Here is a 24,686-nt window from a genome sequence, read left to right as displayed (position 1 = left end):
TACTGACACCTCGATTATTTGAAAGCAGTTATCATCCTTGTGTCTCCTCTACCTGCACTAGCCACCAACACAATTGTGCAACCATTTACCAATTACAATAACATGACAACAACAAAAACTGAAGACAGGCAGTGACTCATCTGTGGGTAACTGATGTGTTGTGCACAGGCACACACAAAAGATTTGATGTCCCAAGATTTTTAGCTACAGATATTTTTGTAGCATGTGTGTTCTAGTGGAGATTTACACGTGCACACCGAGATAGAAACATGAAGCTACCTGTTTTATGTGGCATGAGCAGGAACAGAATCACAGGTTGCAAGAAGGCAGCACAAAATCATTGAAGCTGACTGTGCCCAAGTACTGTAACAATGGAAAATGGTACTGAAATGCAGGAGGATCTGCAGTGAATTGACGCATGGTGCAGGGTATGGCAATTCAGTCTCAATGTAGACAACTTTAATGAGCTACGAATACATTTAGCTACAAAATAGCAGGTCAGCAAGTGGAAGCAGTCAATTCCATAAATTATCTGGGAGTGCGCATTAGGAGTGATTTAAAATGGAATGATCATATAAAGTTGATCGTTGGTAAAGCAGATGCCAGACTGAGATTCATTGGAAGAATCGTAAGGAAATGCAATCTGAAAACAAAGGTAGTAGGTTACAGTATGCTTGTTCGCCCACTGCTTGAATACTGCTCAGCTGTGTGGGATCCGTACCAGATAGGGTTGATAGAAGAGATAGAGAAGATCCAACGGAGAGCAGTGCGCTTTCTTACAGGATCATTTAGTAATCGCAAAAGTGTTATGGAGATGATAGATAAACTCCAGTGGAAGACTCTGCAGGAGAGATGCTCAGTAGCTCGGTACGGGCTTTTTTTTAAAGTTTCGAGAACATACCTTCACTGAAGAGTCAAGCAGTATATTGCTCCCTCCTACGTATATCTTGCAAAGAGACCATGAGTATAAAATCAGAGAGATTAGAGCCCACACAGAAGCATACCGACAATCCTTCTCTCCACGAACAATACGAGACTGGAATAGAAGCGAGAACCGATAGAGGTACTCAAGGTACCCTCCGCCACACACCGTCAGGTGGCTTGCGGAGTATGGATGTAGATGGATGTAGATGTAGATGTAGAAATTAATCTTTATTTTTCTTACATCAAACCTCATAATAGATATCTGTAGGTGTGATCCATAAAAAACAACAATCTACACACTTCAAAAGATTCAGGCGGTCCTAAAGAAGGTAACACATAAGAGCAGAAGTAAAGTTATCTGGAGCAGAATGGCACTGAATGTGGAACAGTTATTATAGACTTACTGATTGTACTTTGTGACATGTAATTAATACACTGACTGCTTAGAAGCTGCTGCCTTCACTTAGTTACAACTGCAGGACACTCTTGGGCCTAAAGCGGGAAACCTCACTAATCTAAACTCTTACAGCCCTGAACTGTTATCCTTTACAGAAACATCTTCTTTCGTACACCATAGCCAAGGTTAGAGATTTTGTTAGTGGTCAGATTTATATGGATGCCCGAAACACAGCGGTGTTTATACATGATAGCACTGCTACTGAAATGCCCCACAACTCTAACAAGGAAACACAAAATTACAGTAGTAACTCCTTTGTTGCCATAGTGCTATATCAAATCTTTATAAATGTTTTGCTACATCAAAACATAGCATTCCCCATCATTTATGCTGATATCCACACATTTTCGCCATTTAATGTAGTGTCCACGTATATTTTTATGTTTTTTGCAAGTGTCCATATTATTTTAGTATTGGGAATTAGGATCTTTTGATTTTCGCTATCATCTGATAAACTACTTATACGTTTTTCACTTCAGCTATTGAATTACATCAACATGGACTAATGTGGATGAATCTATCAAATCTTTGTTTGATAGAAATACTAAAATTTATGATGAAGTGTTTTGACCACTTTTCATATATAAAAAAGAAATCGTGGCCACTTACGATAGAAAATGTCAACAAAGCCATGAAAGTTTTGAATCTCGTATCATATAGTTTGTCCCAAGTCTGACTAGTAGCTGGCTGCTCTAAATTTTTTGTCTGTGATATTACTGAGCTGCAAGCTTACCTGGCTACCATATCTAAGACCTGAATTATGATTCCTCATCTGAAATTTCAAATGCATTCATGTAGGTTGTGGGAAACAGAACATGCTACTGTGTCCTCATTCCACAATCTTGCCTGCCATCCCATCTTTATTATGTATATGTACTACCTGTACCTACTAGACCTCTATACTAAAATACATTTTTCTAGATAATAAACTATAACTTTTCGTTGCTGATCTCTTCAGTTCACCAGGCACACTAGAGATCTGTGTCCAAGTGAATCTGGCAGCCCACGTCTCACTCCAGCTGACTTATAACCTGTGTTCAGCTTTTTGTGGCAGCACAGTGCTCCTAAACTTTAGCTTCATATGAGTGCCTGTGCATATAGTGGGTGATTTGAATGTGCACAGCAGCAGAGGACCGTAACTGGAAAGCAAACTCTTGAGCATGAGGTAATGTCACCTAAATCTCTTCTTCCACCCAGACTGGGTGGAGCTCACCTTCAGAGCCACAGTTTGGAGGTTTCACACTTTGACAGAGTAGATGTTTGTGGATAATCCATTTTACTCTCTTTTACAGGTAAGGAAAATAGCAATAGCCATTGATTGTCTCAGCACATTTAACCACTTCAGGATCCCCAGTGCTTAATGGATGTACAAGATTAGGTTCTCCAGGCTGTCCTCTGGAATGCAATTACACCAGTTATACTGGGTAAAACAACAACAAAATAATACATTATTGTGGAGCACATAGTATCTAACTAGTGTCTTAGGTGGGTCAAGTGCAGATTGTATTCTGATTTCTCTCCACCTAGGATTCCTGTCTTGGAGATGACACACATTGCTGCTGACATGAAACACAGACAATAAGTGTTATCATGCACCAGAAAGACATTATATTTAGAACTTCATCCCTCAGAGCAAAAGTTACTGGATATTTCTTCAGGTAAACATGGTAATGTGTCTGTTCTGTTCCATGACAAACTATTTTTAAATTGTATTACTGAAGTGAACCACTTCTGCATACACTAATTTGCAACTGAGAAGAAAGCTTAAAGGTTGGCAACCACAATATACTTTGGTGTAATTATCAACAAAATAGTGGTGGAATTTCCTGAAAGGGTAAATAATTGTGACAACTTCATATTCAATGGCTGTGTAGGCCCATTAGGAAAGGGTAGTGTACAGACACTTCATCTACCATCTAAACCCCTAATTTGGAAGAGAGAAGCTCCCAACCTGGTAAATGAAGCATCAGTTGACAAGCAAAAATCCTGGGACATTCATATGGTACACCAACTGTTTATTTGCTAGTGCATCTTTGATCTTATTAAAAGCAGACTGGATTACTTCAGACCCAATCTAAGGGATCAGTCTGCGTACAAAATTTTGTAATTGTTCTGCATATAAAAACTGGTTTGGAACAAAATGACAATGTTCATTGGCTAAATCTGAAGATACTTTTAACTGCACCTGTTTGGTATACTGGGAAGTTATGAACTCTTTGTATTTTTGTTTTGTCAATTACGATATATTGAGGCATAATAATGTGCCAGAAGAAATTTATTCATTCTCTATCTCTCTATCTCTCTATCTCTCTATCTCTCTATCTCTCTATCTCTCTATCTCTCTATCTCTCTATCTCTCTATCTCTCTATCTCTCTATCTCTCTATCTCTCTATCTCTCTATCTCTCTATCTCTCTATCTCTCTACCTCTCTACCTCTCTACCTCTCTACCTCTCTACCTCTATCTCTATCTCTATCTATATCTCTCTCTCTATCTCTCTCTCTCTCTCTCTCTCTCTCTCTATCTCTATCTATATCTCTGTCTCTCTCTGTCTAGAAAATTTTTTTTTTTTTTCATATTGCCTTTAACATCATATTGGTGAAAGTATTCTAAAACATTCTCTACCAATGACATGTGCACTTCCAAAATTTGTGTGGCATTCATCAAATCACCCACATATAAAGTAATTCTTTGTAGTAATTCTGGGCCTAACACATCATGTAATGTTATTATAAACACACCAACACTCATGTTTAGAGTAACTGATGTCATTCTAAACAGGTAGGTATGACATGCAGAAATAAAAGCAGTGTACATTACAGGAGCTCTGTTTAGACTTATCTGTCGATACGACATACTCAAATTGATGGAAACGAGGTACTTGATCCTTGGCTCCACTGTACTTGTTGAACTAAATTTTCTGCTCAGATTCTCACACGATTATTATTTTATTAATTGCCCTCATGTCCAATACCAGCCTAGTGCTTCTCCTAGTCTTACCTACAGCCAACAGGGGGTTGCAGTGCTGTCTTTTTGATGGCTTCCAATCCATCATTGAATGGTTCATGTGGTAGAATGTTGTCTCAATGACATAGTCTACTTTATGCTCAAAATCTCTCATTTATGCACAGTATGGAACACTGCTACGGAATGAAATTCTCATTTTCATCTTTTAGTTGACTGCAAAGAATTTTGTGATAGACACTCAGAGTAGCACAATAGTTTTTACAAAAATTGCATGAGAACAATGATATAGTAGTCCTCTCCTGTAGCAAATGCCAGAAGCAGTGAACTAAAAAAAAATGTGTTAACAGATGTAACAGTATGCAATGTCTGATCTCTGGTGTCTCAGATCATGTAAAATATTGTTGTATGGATGATGTAATATGTGCTGCAATCCATCAAGACATATTTGGATTTTCCAGTAGTAAATATGAAGATACGAGTGATTAATGGAGACTGGATATAAGTATGGAGTGTGGGTGCCTTTAAAGAAGCACTATAACATTACAGATTAGGTATCTGAATGAAGATTGTTAATTGGAAGCCATATGGAAATTCACAAGAAGAAAGAAGCAGCTTTGGATTGCATCTTATCTGATAAATACCAATAGCATTGGGCAAGCTACAATTAAGCAACTTTTGCATCCCCCCAAAAATAATTTTTGGTACTAGTCAACTTGTACTTACCCAGCACTGCATTGTAACATATGTGTCACACCACTTGTATTTGGTTACATGAGTAATGAACCTAAGAAGTAAAATGAAAGGGTCACAGCCCACAGAATCTTTAATGCCATGCATTTGCAATGTAATCACAGTGTCACACCACAACACTCCCAGCAATGTCTGATGTTCCAGTTGTTAGCAAGACTTTCTGCTGGAATAGCCCTACCTAACTAAGCTAGATTCTCCTCTCTGGAGGGTACCTGTCTACATACAGACAGGTTAGTGTATGTAACGGACACAGGTCTCCACTCTGCAGCACCAGAAATACAACCTGGAGCCTGAACTCCCATGCTGCAGTCACTACAGACCCTTCTGTTAGCAGAGCTACCATAGCTCCAGGTCACATAGCAATACAGGGGATATACAGTGCACTGTTCAGTCCAAATGGAAAAAGCCTGTCAGTAGGAAGACAAAGAGTTAATGATTATCGAGTTTTCCCAGTTACTGTAGCACAGTGCCTTAAATATAGGCCATGTCTTTTAGTTACAGACCCTGCTTCATATGAAAACAGAGGTCTACTACTGAAGGAGAGCTTTTGTGCCTAACCATTGCTTCCTATAGCTGGGGCATCTTTCAAGGTTGTAAAAGTTGTGCAGTAATCTTGCATGCATTAAGTGTTGTGGGCACCCTTTAACTGTCTGAAACTCCTTGGGTCTTTCCTGCCAAGTAAAAGCAATACCATCATGACAATTATAGGAAATGCAGCTCCTTCTGGCAAGAGATAGCTAATTACAATATCAGACAATTAACGTTAACAGGTGACACATCTTGCCGATCTTCACTCATACCTCACATTCACTGGAGGGTAGCAAGTTTCCATGTGATGTGCACAACTAGTCTGGAGTAGTTATCTATGGAGTTCGTGGGGAAATCTTCATTGTTGCACAGTTTCTGATCATCATATTTATCTTTTTTTTTTTTTTTTTTTTTTTTGTGGTTTTAGGGCGCACAACTTCAATGGTCATTAGCGCCCTGACTACTCTAAGAATTCACCGCGAGGCACAAGTTGACCACAGCAACTAAAAGGGAAAACACGATAAAAGACAGACTGACAGGCATAGGATTAAAAAACAGCATCATCAAATGTCCTTAGCGAGGTGTGTCAAATTGATAAAACGAAGAACACGAGCAGCTGCTCGTGGGTCATCCGCTAAAATGGCATCGAAAGTATTTGGCAGGTTAAGATCGAGGCGCAGTGTGTTAAGATCTGGACAGGACATTAAAATGTGTCTAACCGTCAGCAAGTGCCCACATGGGCAGAACGGCGCCGGCGCAGCCGTCAGCAGATGGCGATGGCTGAACCGGCAGTGTCCAATTCTTAACCGGGCTAAAACGACCTCCTCCCACCGAGAAGGGCGTGAGGAGGACGTCCAAGCCACGGGAAGAGGTTTTAAGGCCCGAAGCTTGTTGTCGGTAAGTGCAGCCCAATCGGCATGCCACAGAGATAAGATGCGCCGACAAATCACACTGCGAAAATTGGACGAAGGGACGCAACAAGAAGCTGTTCGAGGCTGGAGGACCGCAGCCTTGGCCGCGGCATCTGCAGCTTCGTTCCCAGGGATACCGACATGGCCCGGAACCCACATAAAGCTAACTGGAGAACCGACGTCCACCAGCTGCTGAAGAGAGCGTTGGATCCGGTGTACGAAAGGGTGAACCGGGTACGGATCACTGAGGCTCTGGATGGCGCTCAGGGAATCTGAGCAGATGACATAAGCAGAATGTCGGTGGCGGCAGATGTAAAGAACAGCCTGGTAGAGGGCAAAGAGCTCAGCTGTGAAGATCGAACAATGGCCATGGAGCCGGTATTTGAAACTTTGTGCCTCGACAATAAAGGAACACCCGACCCCGTCATTGGTCAAAGAGCCATCTGTATAAATGAAAGTCATGTCGATGAACTTCGAACGAAGTTCCAAAAAACGGGAGTGGTAGACCGAACCGGGGGTAACCTCTTTTGGGAGCGAGCTGAGGTCGAGGTGAACGCGGACCTGAGCCTGGAGCCAAGGTGGCGTGTGGCTCTCGCCCACTCGAAAGGTTGCAGGGAGGGAAAAAGTAAGGTGTTGAAGGAGGCGACGAAAGCGAACTCCAGGGGGTAGCAGGGCAGAGACATACAACCCGTATTGACGGTCAAGAGAGTCGTCAAAAAAGGAACGATAAGACGGATGGTCGGGCATTGACAGTAGCCCACAGGCATACCGACAAAGCAGTATATCGCGCCGGTAGGTGAGTGGCAATTCGCCAGCGTCAGCATGAAGACTCTCTACGGGACTGGTATAAAATGCTCCGATCGCAAGTCGTAAACCCCGATGTTGTATGGAGTTGAGGCGGCGTAAGATGGATGGCCGTGCAGAGGAGTATACGAAGCTGTGATCATCATATGACATTGAGCAGTATTTGTATATTTTCAGTGATGAGGATTTCATAATCATGGAAATGAGCTAATTCTCTTGGTGATTTATTCACTGACCTGATGTGGCACTGGACAAATACACAACATGACACTGAACCACTTCTGCACCTGCAAAGGTCTAAAAAATCCTCTAGTTCATACACCCCAAGAAATCAGCATTTTGGAACTAAGTATGTTGATTGCGGTGTTAAGAATATCTCACATGAAAGAACCTAGTGGCAGTCTTTTATATGCAAGTATTAGGTGAACAGAGTGTCTTTGGAATTCATACATCAAGAGCTTTCATACACAACTAAAGCATTTGGCATAACACTATGATGTGTATTGTATCTGTATGTAAGCTCTCAGGAGCTATGTACAATGTAATATAAAACTATGTTCATATGTGATCTTGCTTTCGTGTCCAGCATTACTATATCATTATTACTCATAACCAGGCTCCAGCCAGAACATAACGTCAGCCAAGAGGTTCACCTGGCCAGCATCTTCAGGTGATTAATCCGGCACACTAACTCGTTCAAACAGTAATTAAAGCATATAGCAGCTCCTGTGTACACTATCTAGGTCTACTACACTTGCACCACTCTAACTGTCCACCAGTGCTAAGCGTGACAGTGCACCGGCAGTGAAAACTTGCAGAAATCGAATACCAAAAACAAACAGAACAGGATACCCCTGTAATTCTGTTTATAATGGACATAAGGGGTATCAATTACGAGAGATCTGAAACCCTGTTTTGTTTGACATTAAAACCTACTGTCTTTGTTTTGGGCATCAATTTTTAGCAAATTCAAGTTCTCACAGCTTTAAGTATCTTTTCCTCAGGAACTATTTGCATTACAGAGTGAACTGGGTGGTGTTTTACTTGTGACAATTGAAGAGAGCAGTTTTTCTCACTTTCCTTAGGAAAGTGAATAAGGAAGTGAATGGAAGGCTTAATCAGATTTTGTCATCTTTTTTGGTGCAATGATTACAAATTTTAAGAATGTCCTATTTACTTAACTGCTTATCATGTTTTGTTTACTTCGCAATAATTTTTCTGTTCTCACCCACAAACTGTGTTTGAGTAACTGAGAATGAAAGTGATCTCAGCTTGTAGAATAGTGGTTTTCAGTAAACATCACACTCTCTATTCCAAAAGTTTGAGCCATGCACATTATAATTAGTATGAATGATTGTATGAATGTAACATGCAATTGTACACAGCTTGAAACAAAATGGAGAGAAAGTGAATTTCGGCGTTTTCAAAATGGGCATCTTCACTAGCCTGTGTCATTAATTTATAACATGGAAGTAATATCACATGTGACGGTGAATTTTGGGTTCAAGTTTAGTAAACCCAAAGAAATCACTTTCCAGTCAGATCACTATTCCCTGGAAGACAAGAAAAAAAGGAAAAAGCCAGTGAGCGCAGAAGTTATGTCACAACACACATTCACTTTTCTCAGTAATCACATCCCTCCACGACTGATGCAGCAGTGAAAAACACTCCTTTCCAGAAGCTCTGAATTCGGCAAATGAGAAGTTGCAGGATTTACTAGTGGGCCAACTCAAGTCAATACAAATATTCCAGGTGTCTTTCAATCAGATTGACAAATTTGATGAGCTGCTCACTGAATTACAACAACCACTATAAACTATTAACAATGATGCAGATGATGATTTACAGTTATTGCATACTGCAAATAGGAATTAATTTCTCTCCCTACAGTAGACAGATTGAGGTAACTTCTAAACTTTGCACACAAGCAGACAATTCAATTCATATCCAGGAAAGGAGAATCTGAAGGTTTGTTGAACAGAAAATATAAACATGAACATTTGAAAGCTGAATGTAGAGCAATATTGAAAATAATAAAATACTAGAATCTAAGAAGTTAGTGTAACATCCTTACACCTCTCACTGAAAGTTCTTCATCTGACCACCCTATGTTAGTGTGCTGAGTATGTAAGATAGCACTGGGCTCCAAATGTCAAATACATCCAACTGTGGGATGTAGTGTACTGTATCACATTGATCTTTAGCCGCATGTATACCATTATTGAGACACAGTGCAGTTGCAACTGTGTAGAAGTGCAGAATCCAAAATGAGAGGATTATTTTAATACCAGTAATGGTAGACTTGGCATTCAGAATAAATATTACTGTACTAACAAAGACCTGTTGGAGCATTAAAAAAAAATAAATAAAAAAATAAAAAATAAAAAAAAAATATAAATTAAAAAAAAAAAATCACTGCCCCTGGAATTAGTCAGTTTTTAGTTTTGTTATTCCACATAATGACTGACCAACTCTGAAAATTTAAAATGCCCTCATAATCTGAAACTGCACATTCGGAAATATATTATAAGTTTAAAACAGAAAGAAACAAGTATTAGATTTAGGCACTGTGAACTTGTCTTTAAGAAGTGTAACTGACAGCATGCTGCTACCTGGGGTCTGTTTATCCAGTATTTGAGAATGTGACCCCTTAATGGAATCCAATTAACTTTTAGAACATAAGTGGAAAAAGTTTAGGTAAGGTTTGTTATTGTACTTGAAGTCAAATATTTAACACACTAACTCACTGTGAAGTAATCAAACTCATTTTAAAGTAATTGGACTATTAAAGTTGCTTCACACACGGGAGTTTGATTGTTTAATGGATCTGTAATTTACTGGTACATTTGTACCTTGTCATCCATGTGCTACAAAATTTCCACAAGTAAATTAGACACGTTTGGAAATCCACTGCATTAACGTGTTTGTATTCAAGATATCTACATGATAACCATGCAAGCATGTTATAAATTTCTAAGAAACTGTTGTCATGATATGTCTATAAAGTTGTTTGTTCATAACAACAACATTTGTCAATATAATAGAAATAGTAACGTTAAGTAAGCATTAATCAAGTCAATATTCTGTCATTCATAGGTATTTATTTTTTAATTATTGTACAACAAGTTTCAGAGCTACATCTCCATTTTCACTGACTGTGTGAATGTAATGAGCATTACATTTGTTTCAATTTTTCACCTTACATCTAATGATACAATTGTATAGTTAACTTCCTTCAATTTAACATCAGCTGGGATGATGGCAGAGTGCAAAAGAGATGGAGAATTATGTCTACTAACATTACATACATCAGACCACAGAACTTCCTCTGTCTTGTGCATTGTTGAAATAGTTCCACATTTAGACTTACATTCTGAAACTATTTTTGAGATGTCTATGACTATACTACATACTAATAATACATATTTAACCAATATTACAGTGATGTGATGTAGATTATAATTGATTTACAATTATTTCCATTCACATAATTGAAGAAATAAAATATGACATTAAAAGATTATTTGGAGAACTATACACTAGCCATTTTAGTTTATGTACTAACACACTGAGCATAAATTTTACATTCTAATTTAAATACAGAGTGACTTTATACTCAGTGCTGTTTGCTATTTGCTGCTTCTATTGCTATATGAGCAACAGAGCAGGTCGAGGGGAAGGGGATTTGGAGAGGGAGAAAAGTGTGTCTCACTGACATAAGAGCTGCTGATCATTAAACAGGCACTGTCATTACCACATCCTGTTGAGGTGCGGGCTGCTGCTTGCATCTTGACTATATTTCTTTTCAGCTGGCTGCTTTCTGATTAGGTGTAAGTAATAGTCCAATGGTACTAAATATTACTATCAGCTGAAAACTCATCAGAATACCTTGATGTGCCACATCTACTACAGTGTAATGTGCCAGAGAATATACTACCTGTAGTTTGGGACTAACTGCCATTTACAACCTCAGCATCTATAATGCTGATGGCCGTCAGGGAAGGTGAGACTTGTACAGTACCGGTGAAGCATGTTGTTGGCCAGGTAGTCCTCTTGAATTGCCAATTCCACCAAGGCTGTTGCCCTACATGCAGTTGATGTCCTTTGCTCCAAGTGAAGTACTGCAGGTCCACATCTGGCTGGAACTCTTCATATGATGGCAAAGATGGAGAATGATCATAAGCAACAAACAGTCACTGTCTTCATAGTAATAGTCACGGACAGTAGGAACAGTGCACACATCCGTGAGCTCCAGGACAGAGACCTTCAGACATCATACTACTTGAGAGGCCGTGCACTGAAGAGAGACTGCCTTGGGAAGAAGTAACTTTTGGCAGTGTTCCATCACAGCATAGTGTAATCATTTTCACTTTGGTCTCCTCTTCAGATCTGGCAGCCACAATTATGTTCTTCATCTGCTGCACACTGTCATTGGTATTACAGAACAGGAGTCTGCTCTGTCTCATCTGTATTTATTCAGTAACCATCGAGTTCACCTCATTGATATACACCACTCCAGTATTGTCCATGTAGTAGTGGCAGCAATGTGAGATTATGTGTTTCCAAAACAACTCATAACGCCTTTCAGTGGAATCACAACCAAACCCAGCAACCCTTCTTCCAAGGGTGCTTCCTTATTCAGTAGGCTCATGTTTCCATACCACTTACTTCATGCAAAGAACATCTCCAACTGTGGTCACATTTTGTTACAAAACCAGAGCTTAATCAGAGTGATATCATACGAACACTGCTCTCTACACATCCACAATAACCCTTTCCGACCTCACCGCCTCTTACTTCGCATTCGTATTTGAGGATGATTATTTTCAGGTGTGTGGGGACATCTACATGGGTATGTTACCAGCCTTAAACAAATAACCTGCAGCTTGGAGGACCAGGCTTAGTATTATGTGATTGCTCTACAAGGAATGCTGGCTTCACAACACCTGAGCATGCCCTCCTCCCCCCTTCCACATAATGATTAGAGAAAGAATATGAAAGACACCGCCCGGCTTCACAACCTAATACCATTGGGGTCGAAAAATCAAGAGTTGGCCAAGGGAGGCTGACAGGAAAGGTGATAGTAGTCTGATAAATAAGTGGAATCAATGTCAGAATTAGGTAACAGCTTAGTCAGTCATGTGGTGGCATTTTCAAAGACTGTCAGAGAGTGCCTGATGAAAAAGGAGCATTGTTGTATGAAGGACAGAGTATTTCCATGGATTGTGAATTTTTATACATGATAGTTGCAGTCTAACTACAATTTTATATCAGTGCACAGAAAAGGAATCAAGTTGTTACTTATACAGTAATGACACTGTTACTGAATAAATATAACTTTTAGAACAAAACCATTACAGACACTTCTTACAGGTTATCTTTTATTGCACATGGGAGGTTGTGTACATCTACACAACAAAAGCTACATTCAGGCTACAACTTAGCTATCAGTACCAGCTCTCTGAGTCAAATAATTAGCTGTTATTCTTGAAACAAAGTTACTTCATCCCATCATAATATAAACAGTAAGTTATTTCTAACAAGCAAATTGTGCGACAATTTTTGTCTCTACCATTTAACAAAGCATGCCCAATACAGATACATTTTTACAACAGTCTTCATTATAGTGCTTGAAAAAGTTACATTAACTTAAGAATTTCAGTAAGATTAATGTGAAATATTTGCTTCCTTTAAAGGAGAGCAAATTCCAATGACATTAATCGTACAAATGACAGTGACACCAAACTTATGCATTACAAATATCAAAGAGTTTCTCTTTCACAGTCAGTACTCCAAGCACACCACAAATTCCATTTTCACAAAGTACTTTGCACTGATGTTCACATGAATTTCCCAGTGTTATTGAAAAGTAAATAAATATGAAAAATTATCTAATTTTACACAAACTCTTCAGCACACTGTCAGACTGCAACAGTATTAACATACAAATTTCACACAAGGAAATTTATGTATCAAATGAAAAATTTTACTGCAAAATCTAAAGTTTCTGTAACAGTTACTTCCACAATCAGGAGAGGGTGGTATGTCTGGAGAAGTTAAGAAATGAGGAGGAACTCAATCCAAGCCCACAATCTGAGTCACCCCTTGAGGAGATGGTGAGCATATACAATGATCAGATGGTAGACAAAGATACTTTTGTGTTTAAGTCTTCACACAAAGACATTCATGTGCACTTAGAGTCTCCCTAAAATTGTTAGATAACTATTGTCTTTGAGAAATGCATGACACTGCTGCTTCCTGAAACTTATAACACCTGCGTTCTGTCATTGACCATCCTCACAGTTCCATATAATTGACAAAACTGAAAATAAAGCAATGTAACAATGAAATAGTGTATTATAGTTGATGTGTACTTTTAATATTTGCAGAAAAATATTTTGTCAATTGTCATACATTTCTCCACATAGGAAAAAAAAATTGTCCCAATCAAAATGTAAGGAATGCAAACATACATATCCAGTGCTTCAGACTATACACTGTCTGTCAGGTACACATGTTTCATTTAAGAAGCCAACAAGGTAATACAAAGTAGATCATACAGATAAAGGGCATATATGTGGATAGTGTAGAGTGACAGTAAATGAAAATTTTCAATGTATGTACTTCAAAATTTTTAAACTATTTACCCCATGATCAAACTGTATGTTCAGAGTGCATATGCTGTATGTGTATATGCCACACAAGTATAATAAAAGGAACAGTGCACAAACCGCAATTTAAGTAAATGGCATACGTATCAAATGTCATGAGGAGTTTCATTATTAAGCCTACTTGAGTTCAATTTAATGAAATCATCAAGAAATATAGTAACACATTTATGTACTATATTTCTGAAGTTTATAACACTAAGACGAGATTGGAATACATGAGTGATTAAATAATCATATTAAATAATGTATCATCTGGAAGTATATAGAAAATCACATTGAATAGCAAGACAACACATCAAAATAACCTGAGAGCTTCATAATGTAATCACACACATGGTTTACTACTTTACTTAAGGGGCAGGGAGATCAATATGAATATATCACTGGCACTCTAGGTACCTGCATGTTATTTTTCCACATGCACAAAAACTAAAAGGAAATGGAAATATTCACAATTCAAGCATAATCATGGAAACAAAACATTTAGAGCAAAATACAGTACATAATGCCCACCAATTGATGAGGAAGTACTCATAGAGAGTGAAGGATTGGGAAAGCTTTGAAAGCACTAGAGGAGTAATATGTTTTTCTGTACTTATACATCACGTTCAGATTACACTGAACCCATCATTACAATTATTAACACAAATCTACACTCAAACCACAATGTTGAGTTCAAATGGTTCAAATGGCTCTGAGCACTATGGGACTTAACAGCTATGGTCATCAGTCCCCTAGAACTTAGAACTACTTAAACCTAACTAACCTAAGGACAGCACACAACACCCAGCCATCACGAGGCAGAGAAAATCCCTGACCCCGCCGGGAATCAAACCCGGGAACCCGGGCGTAGGAAGCGAGAACGCTACCGCACGACCACGAGATGCGGGCACAATGTTGAGTAATTAAGTAAAAACTGTCATGTGATATAACAAAAGAACAGGAGTCCTAACATTACATGACTGTGTAAAGATAGAACAAACGTTTATACTGTATACAATAAAAGCCATGAGTGGTCAGAAGTCTGAAATTCACAAAATCAGGAATGTAATCTAATTTTGTTGGCCCTTGTTAACTTCAAAGGCATATGATGGGATTAGAAGACAAGCAATATGGTGGCCAAAGTGTGTGCTAAAACATAGCTTAAATTGGTAATGTAATTCTCAAGGGACTAAATGTATTACAACTCAAGTGCGTATTTAAAATACATTGAAAGGAGGCAAAATATAAACCACAGAAAAACCCTCCATCTGGAGAAGCAGTAATAGCAAATCAACATTAAACAGTGAACCTATGATATCTTAAGGAACCAAACACTCAAGTTTTTAAATTATTTGTAAAGCAATCAGATGTTTGCAGCAGTTTAAATGTGTTAAATATCTGAATCACAGGCAAAAAAGAAAATAAATTAGATAACGTTTGAACTTATGTTTGAAGTCACCAAGTTTTCTCAGTATGAAGCACTGACTGAAAACACCATCATGTCCATATTACAGTCAAACTGTGTTAAACCTTTGACCTAACATTATACCTGTTAATGAGTAGATCAAAACAGGTATTTCATTATTGACTGAATATAAAAATATATATAAAATGTTGAAATTCAGATTCTTGTTGCCCCTGGAAACTGTTACACAGCCACCATGCATCTGGTGCTGGGTGTCATGAACCAGGCTAGTCATTAGGTAGTATTGATGGAATACTGTTTGGGCATACAATAAATACTGATCCATATCCATTACTCTCTCTGATTTAGGCCAATGATGTACGTGCAGTTGTGAACAGTGCAAAGCAGTGGTTTCCAACCCATGGTAAGTTGACTGCAGTGTGGCAATGGACGCCAGCTACTTGAAGTCAAACATTTAACACAATAATTCATTTTTAAAGTAATCAAACTATTGATGCTGTTTTATGCAAGCGTGTTTGATTCTTTAAGGGCTCAGATGTTTATTGGTACATTTTTAACATGTGGATGATAATGTGCAGAACATACATGAAACAAAATAGTGATCTATGGAAACTCCACTTCAGTGACTTGCTTGTATTTAAAATATTGATGTGATAACCATGCAATGAGGTTATTACTTTATAACAAACTGTTATGAATGAACGACTTTATGGACATCACAAAACAAAAAATTTTGTGAACATGCAGTAACACAAACAAATGTAGTGAGTCTTGAGTTTGTTGGTATTCTGTTATTCACAAATTGATCACTTATTTATTATTTTCAAATGAGGTTTGGAGCTACATCTCCATTTTCACCAACTGTATGTATCTAAAGAGCATTAAATCTGCTACAGTTTTTCACCCAACACACAAAAATGCAGTTGCTACATTTAAGGAGGTGAATTACACCTCATGTGGAATACTGGCAGAGTGCAAGAGCAATGCCACAATAATGCCTATTAACATTACTTGCATTTGACCACACAACTTACGTTTTCTGCATTGGTGAAATACTTCCACATTTTCACTTACATTTTGAAAAGACGTTATGACAATATAGCACAACTTATGCAGTAGGCTCATTCTCCATTCTGCTTACTTCATGCAGACAAACATATCTAACTCTGGGCACATTTCGTTCCAAAACCAGAGCTGAGTGAGACTGGTATCATATGAACACTGTTCTATGACCTGTTCCAACATCACCACCGCTTACTTGTAATTCATATCTGAGGATTATTATTTTCTGGATTTTGAGGACAATTTTTACATGGTCATATTAACAGCCTTATATAACCCACAGCATTGAAGACTGAGCTTTGAGCTGTGCATTTGCTCCACAAGAAATCCTGGCTTCACCACACCTGAACATGCCCTCCTGCCCCCTTCCACATAATGATTAGAGAAAGAAAATGAAAGACACCCTCTGGCCTCGCAACCTAATACCATCGGGGTCGAAAAAACAAGAGTTGGCCAAGGGAGGCCGAGAGGAAAGGTGATAGTACAGTAGTCTGGCAAATAAGTGGAAGCAATGTCAGACTTAGTTAACAGCTTAATAGCTGTCAGTCATGTGGTGGCATTTTCAAAGATTGTCAAGGACCATATGACAAAAAGAAAATTGTATGAGGCATTAGATATTCTCATGGATAGCAAAATTTCTTGAATGAGTAACAGCACTGTTACTCATTAAACATAAATTTACAACATACACTCACTGCTCACATGATATCTTGTATTCCACAATGGAATTTATGTGCTTTTACACAATCACAGTTACATGCACATATATCATAGCTATAAACAGAAACTTCATTAAAATAAGGCCTGTAATATTTGAACCAATAATAATGAATGATGCTTGATCTGGTCAGAATATAAAAAATTAAGATTTTGTAACAACTCAACTGTAGGCCAATAATTTCATTATCTACCATTTACAAAATTATTTTGAATACAGAGAAGTATTTTTAAAACTCACTTAATTAGAATGCTAGAGAAGAGCATCACTAACATAAAAAACTTTTGTTTCCTTTCAAAGAGAGCATATTCCAATGACTTCGATAACAGAAAAAGGTAATGATGATTACATAATGTAATATGCACATCTAAAAATTTCTCTGAACACAGGAAAAATAATCTATTGTGGAATCGATACGAGTACTCAAACACACCACAGATTCAATTTTTATGAAGTACTTTGCAGAATTTATGTGAAAATTAGTGCAAGTTATTGAAAAGTAAATAAACATGAAATAATTATCAAATTTTACACAAACTGCCAAGTACACAGAAAAACTGTAACAGAGTATATACTGACATAAAAATTCATACAAAGAATTTCTGTATCAAATGAAAAAGTTAACTGTGAAAACTACAGCTTTTGTAGCAGTCATTTCCTCAGGATATGATGGTACATTGGGAGACAGTAAGAAAGGAAATACAAGCCCACAGTCTAAGGGACCCATTCATGGTGGTGGTAGTGGTCGGGGTACAGGATGGATAATGATCAAATGGTATAACATATACATTTGTATTTGTGTGTGTGTGTGTGTGTGTGTGTGTGTGTGTGTGTGTGTGTGTGTGTGTGTGTGTGTGTGCCTGCCTTCATACCGAGACATTGAGGTACACAGAGGCTCTGCCTAAAATTATTAAGCAAGTACTGTCTTTGAGAAATGCATGACACAGCTACTTTCTGAAACTTATTACAGCTGGTTTCTGTCACTGACCATCTTCACAGTTCCATATAATTGACAAAACTGAAGAAAACTCAATGTAACAATGAAATAGTATATAACATTGAAAGGGTTCTTTTAATATTTGCAGAAAAATTTTTTATCAGTCATCATACATTTCTCCACGTATGAAGAAAAACTGTGGAAATCAAAATGTAAAGAACACAAACCGACATTTCTGGAGCTAAACACTACACATTGTCTGTCAGGTACATATGTTTCATTTAAGAAGCCAACAAGGTAATACACAGAAGATCATACAGATATGAGCATATATGTGGATAGCAACATACAACTGTTTCCTCTAATATTATATATTTGTAGTTCTAGAACAAGAGTGACAGTAAATGGTCAGTTTCAATGAATGTGCTTTTTAAATTCTTGAAATATTTACTCAATGACCAAACTGTTTGTTCAGAGTGCATGTGTATATTACACACAAATGTAATAAAGGAAACAGTGCACAAACCGCAATTTAAGTAAATGTCATCAGGAGCTCCATCAGTAAGCCTACTCGAGTTCGATGTAATGAAATAATCAAGGAATTTAGTAACACATTTATGTCCTATATTTCTGAAGTTTATAGCACTAAGATGAGACTGCAATACAAGAGTCATTAAACATTCATATTAAATAATGCATCATTCAAAAGCATATTGAAAAATACATAGCAAGACAACACACCACAATAACTTTAGAGCTTCATAATGTAATCACACACCTGGATTACTACTTCACTTAAGGGGCAGGGAGATCAATATGAGTAGACCACTGGCACTCCAAGTATCTGCATATTATATTTTCATATGCACAATAACTAAATGGAAAGAGAAATATTCACAATTTAACCATAATAGTGGAAAAAACATTTAGAGCAAAATACAGTACATAATGCCCATCAATTGGTGAGGAAGTACTCATAGAGAGTTAAGGACTGTGAAACCTTTGAGGCACTAGAGGAGTAATATGTTTTTTTGTACTTACACATCACATTCAGATTACACTGAACCCATCATTACAATTATTAACACAAATCTACACTCAAACCACAATGTTGAGTAATTAAGTAAAAACTGTCATGTGATATAACAAAAGAACAGGAGTCCTAACACTACATGACTGTGTAAAGATAGAACAAATGTTTATACTGTATACAATAAAAGCCATGAGTGGTCAGAAGTCTGAAATTCACAAAATCAGGAATGTAATTTAATTTTGTTGGCCCTTGTTAACTTCAAAGGCATATGATGGGATTAGAAGACAAGCAATATGGTGGCCAAAGTGTGTGCTAAAACATAGCTTAAATTGGTAATGTAATTCTCAAGGGACTAAATGTATTACAACTCAAGTACATGTTTAAAATACACTGAAAGGAGGCAAAATATAAACCACAGAAGAACCCTCCATCTGGAGAAGCAGTAATAGCAAATCAACATTAAACAGTGAACCTATGATATCTTAAGGAACCAAACACTCAAGTTTTTAAATTATTTGTAAAGCAATCAGATGTTTGCAGCAGTTTAAATGTGTTAAATATCTGAATTGCAAGTAAAAAAGAAAAAAAAAATAGATAACATTTGAACTTATGTTTGAGGTCACCAAGTTTTCTCAGTATGAAACACTGCATTAATATAGTCCGTGTAATTTGCCAATCATGAGCTACACTGACTGAAAACACCATCATGTCCATATTACAGTCAAACTGTGTTAAACCTTTGACCTAACATTATACCTTGTTAATGAGTAGATCAAAACAGGTATTAAATTATTGAATGAATATAAAAATATATATAAAATGTTGAAATTCAAATTCTTGTTGCCCCTGGAAGCTGTTACATAGCCACCATGCATCTGGTGCTGGGTATCATGAACCAGGTTAGACATTAGGTTGTATTGATGGAATACTGTTTGGGAATACAATAAATACTGACCTATATCCATTACTCTCTCTGATTTAGGCTAATGATGTACATGCAGTTGTGAACAGTGCAGAGCAGTGGTTTCCAACCCATGATAAGTGGACTGCAGTGTGGCAATGGTCACCAGCTACTTGAAGTCAAATATTTAACACAATAATTCATTTTTAAAGTAATCAGACTATTGACGCTGTGTTATGCAAGCATGTTTGATTCTTTAAGGGATCAGATTACTTGGATTAGTGGCCTTTAACAATATTAGTTCAAGTGCTTACATCTACAGCATGAAATTTTACAAGCTAATTTAGACACAGAGTAGCTCGCTCTCTCTCTCTCTCTCTCTCTCTCTCTCTCTCTCTCTCTCTGGCTATGAGTAATAAGTATTCAAACCAACATTACTCGCTGACTTCTCATAAAAAACTGGGAAACAACTTACACATTTGAGGTGCCTGGCAACTGCTGGTATCTTGCACTGTATTTCTTGTAAGCTGTCTGCTTTCTAGTAAGTCTAAAGCAGTAGTCCATTAATACTTAATAATGTGCCATGAGTAACTACTCTGTTGAAGAGTGCCAGAGAATGCATGTGTGTAGTTAGGCACCCTAACTTCTATTCATTACCCTGGCTATTATAATGCTGAAGGGTATGTTAGCAAATCTGAGACACATACAGTACTGCATCAAGCACGCTACTTGGCAGGTAGAGCTTCTTATCTGTCACATTTCTATCACACTGTTATGGAAGGAAGTTGCCCTATAGGCAGTTGACATCTTTTCCCCAAGTGAAGGAGAGCAGGTATACATCTGGTTGAAACTCTTCATATTCCTGCTTGCAGGGATGCAGAAAAATCTTGAGTGACAAACAGTTGTCATTCTCCAAGTAGTAGACACCAATATAAAAATGAGGATTGGTGCCAACATCAGTGAGGTCTAGGATGACAGACCTTTGAATATGGTACCATTTGTGGACAGATCAAGCATACTTCCATCTGACAAGATATGTCAATACACAGAACTATCAAATATGGGCATAGTAAATCCACACTCAAATCAACCAATTCCCCTTCATCCTAAAAAGGTCATTGTGTGGTGTGGGGCTACAGCATCATTTACAAAGAGAAATGCTTTTGATCCTGTTACTTGTACCATCACTGCTAAGTGCTGTCAGTCTCTTTTGCACAACCACATCATTACAGCTCTCCAACAGCTTGTATGTGTGGTTGGGATTATTTTTATGCAAGATGGCGCACGTCCACACATTGCAAATCCAGTTAAGTAGTTGCTGAAGCGTCATTTTGGAAAAGCTAGAATAATCAGCCGCCATTTCCCTACATCTTGGCCATCCTGATCATTTGATCTTAATCCATGTTACTTCTGGCTGTGGAGCTAACTCAGGGACATTGTGTTCAGTGTTCTGATTGCAAACTTAGCTGCACTGAGGTCATGTATTGTGCAAAACATTCTGAACATGACCCCAGAAACACTTCAATCAGTTGTGGAACATGCTGTTTTTTGATTTCAACTTGCTGCGAAAAACAGTGGGCAGGATATTGAACATATTTTGAGCCAATGGCACAGAAATTAATAATCTGATCTGATTTGATCTTGATTGATTCTTTTTATGTGGTTTTTGGCCTCAGGACAATTAAAAATCAAATTTTGTCATTCAATGTGATATGAACCTGTTGTGGTTGGTGGGCTTACATTACTAATGGTATCACACCTTTACACCCATATACACTGAGTAGCACAGTTTGTTTAATATGAAACACACATCTTAAGCATTGTTGTACAATTCATTTCTGTTTTGTGGTTGAAAACTATTAAATTATGATGCTTGCAGTGCTATTGCTACATTTTGTAACTATTTATTTTTCATCTGCCATACGATTTCCCCATCTCTGATAATATTCCATTGCAGTTTGATGTCATTCGTACCAGTGGTGTTATTTCTACAATGATTTGAAAATTTAACTTTGAATATAATCACCCTATATATGCATAATCACAGTAAACAGCAAGTCAACACATCAAAGTACCACGGGAGCTTCATAATGTCAGCACACAACAATTAGATTATTACTCTACTAAGGAGGAAGGAGTTCAGTATGAATAGTCCACTGATACACTAGATAATTCTGAGTCAGCACGTGATTATTCCATAGGCACAATAACTGTAAACAGAAATATTCTAAATTCAACAACAATAGCTTAAACAAAAATTTAATTTAATACATCATATAAACTACTGAGCAAGCTATAACATAGATTGAGAAAATGTGAAAGGTTCAAAAGGACAAGAATCATAATATGTTTGTCTGTACCTATAAAATATGGTTCAGATAAGACTGAAATCATCCTTACAACTATCAATAGAAATGTGTGCTCAAATCACTATGTTATGTATTTAACCAAAAACTTACATCTGATATAACAAAAAAATAAGAGTCCTGTCATCTTGACTGTGTAAAAACTGTACTAATTTTGTGCAGTATACAATGAAAGCCATGGATAATCAAAAAGCTGATTGAAGTTAACAAAGCCTGACACAAACAGATTACATTCCTGCTTTTCTGTCAAAGGCATATTATCGGATTAGAAGACAAGCAATATGGTGGCTAAAGTGTTTGCTAAAATCCAGCTTAAATTGATAACATAATTCCCATGTAACATTGTATTAAGGCTCAAGCAGATAAAAATATTATGATAGATGTCCTAGTATAATCCATAGAACAAACCTCAGCCAAGACAAGTAGCTATAGCAATTTGACACTAAACAGCAAACCTCCAGTTCCTTAAGGAATGAAACTCCCACATTTTTAAATTATTTCTAAAGCAATCAGAAGTTTCTAGCTATTTTAAGATCTAAATATCTGACAGATATGTGCATGAAAAAATTTGGAGAAGGTTAGAACCTGCAGTTAAAGTCGGAAGTCATGAAGTACTCTCAGTATGGAATACTGCACAAATGTAGTCTGGGTAAGTTGCACATCACAAGCTACAGTGCCTCATTGCATCTACTCAAGGCATTACATCTACAATCCGCAAATCACTGCGAGGTGCATGACAGAGGCTACTTTCCACTGTACCAGTTATTAGGCATTCCTTCCTATTCAGTTCATGTATGGAGTGCAGTAAGAGTGAATGACTGAATGCCTCTGTGGTGACTACCACACATGTTGATTGCAGCTGATGCATAAAATTTGCGCCAACCACAGAGATTAATCTCCACAGTTCACATGGGAGTCACAGAGAAGAGAGCTGTTGACTGTGATTCTCAAACCTACCTTTTTTCTCTTTGTTGTCGATTCTCTTTTATGTATTCTCTTACTTGACAGCCTGTTATATATGAAAGAAATGAAAAGAGAGACTTGAGTTCACACTCCATTAGTTTCCAATTTCTAACTGTGTTTGCGTGGGTACACACCTACTTGCGCAACATTGGTGACCCCGACTGCAAAACAAACAGCAGATATGGATATGGACACGCCAGCAGTGTCAAGACTAGCGGTTCGCTTACCACCCTTTTGGCCACACAACCCTATGCTGTGGTTCACACAGCTGGAAGCGAGTTTCATGTACGCGGGAATAACTGCAGAAACAACTAAGTTTCCCCTCGTAGTAAGCCAACTCGATCATCGTTACACAACTGAAGTTCAGGATATCATAACAGCTCCTCCAACAGAGGATGCATATGAATGGTTAAAGACTGAACTGATATGTTGCTTAGCCATTTCTCAAGAAGACAGAATCCGGCAAGTATTGACGCAAGAAGAAATTGGTGACAGGAAACCTTTACTGTTCCTGCACCATCTCCGCAGCACGGAGGACCCTGGCACGATTCCAGATAGCATTCTGCATACCCTGTGGAGTTCCCACCTGCCACCACAGGTAAAAGCAGTCATCGGCATGCAGAACGAGACGTCACTGGACACAGTAGCAGAACTCGCCGACTGCATACTGGAAGCGACCACACCGAACACACAGGTCAGTGTTGTAGACATAACTGTCAGCGCAGCAGCTGCATCTACTATGGTGTCTTGGGCAGATTACGATGCACTAACGGCCAACGTCAATCTCCTATGCACACAGCTCTCGAAACTAATGTTGAATGGCATCAATGTCAATCAGAGAAGCCGTAGCCGATGACGACATGGAAGTCGTTTCGCATCGCAATCTACAACCGAGAACAGACAGACCATTTGTTGGTATCATAGTCGGTATGGAGAGCAAGCACGTAAATGCATTAGCCCACGTTCTTTCTCCACATGCTTGTTCACCCACTGCTTGAATACTGCTCAGCAGTGTGGGATCCGTACCAGATAGGGTTCATAGAAGAGAGAGAGAAGATGCAATGGAGAGCAGCGCGCTTCATTACAGGATCATTTAGTAATCGCGAAAGCGTTACAGAGATGATAGATAAACTCCAGTGGAAGACTCTGCAGGAGAGACGCTCAGTGGCTTGGTACAGGCTTTTGTTGAAGTTTTGAGAACATACCTTCACCGAGGTGTCAAGCAGTATATTGCTCCCTCCTACGTATATCTCGCAAAGAGACCATGAGGATAAAATCAGAGATAT

The sequence above is a fragment of the Schistocerca piceifrons genome, unplaced genomic scaffold (assembly GCF_021461385.2).
Source record: "Schistocerca piceifrons isolate TAMUIC-IGC-003096 unplaced genomic scaffold, iqSchPice1.1 HiC_scaffold_2521, whole genome shotgun sequence".
Taxonomy (NCBI): domain Eukaryota; kingdom Metazoa; phylum Arthropoda; class Insecta; order Orthoptera; family Acrididae; genus Schistocerca; species Schistocerca piceifrons.
The sequence above is the reverse complement of the archived record's forward strand: the minus strand, read 5'-3'. Positions refer to the sequence as shown.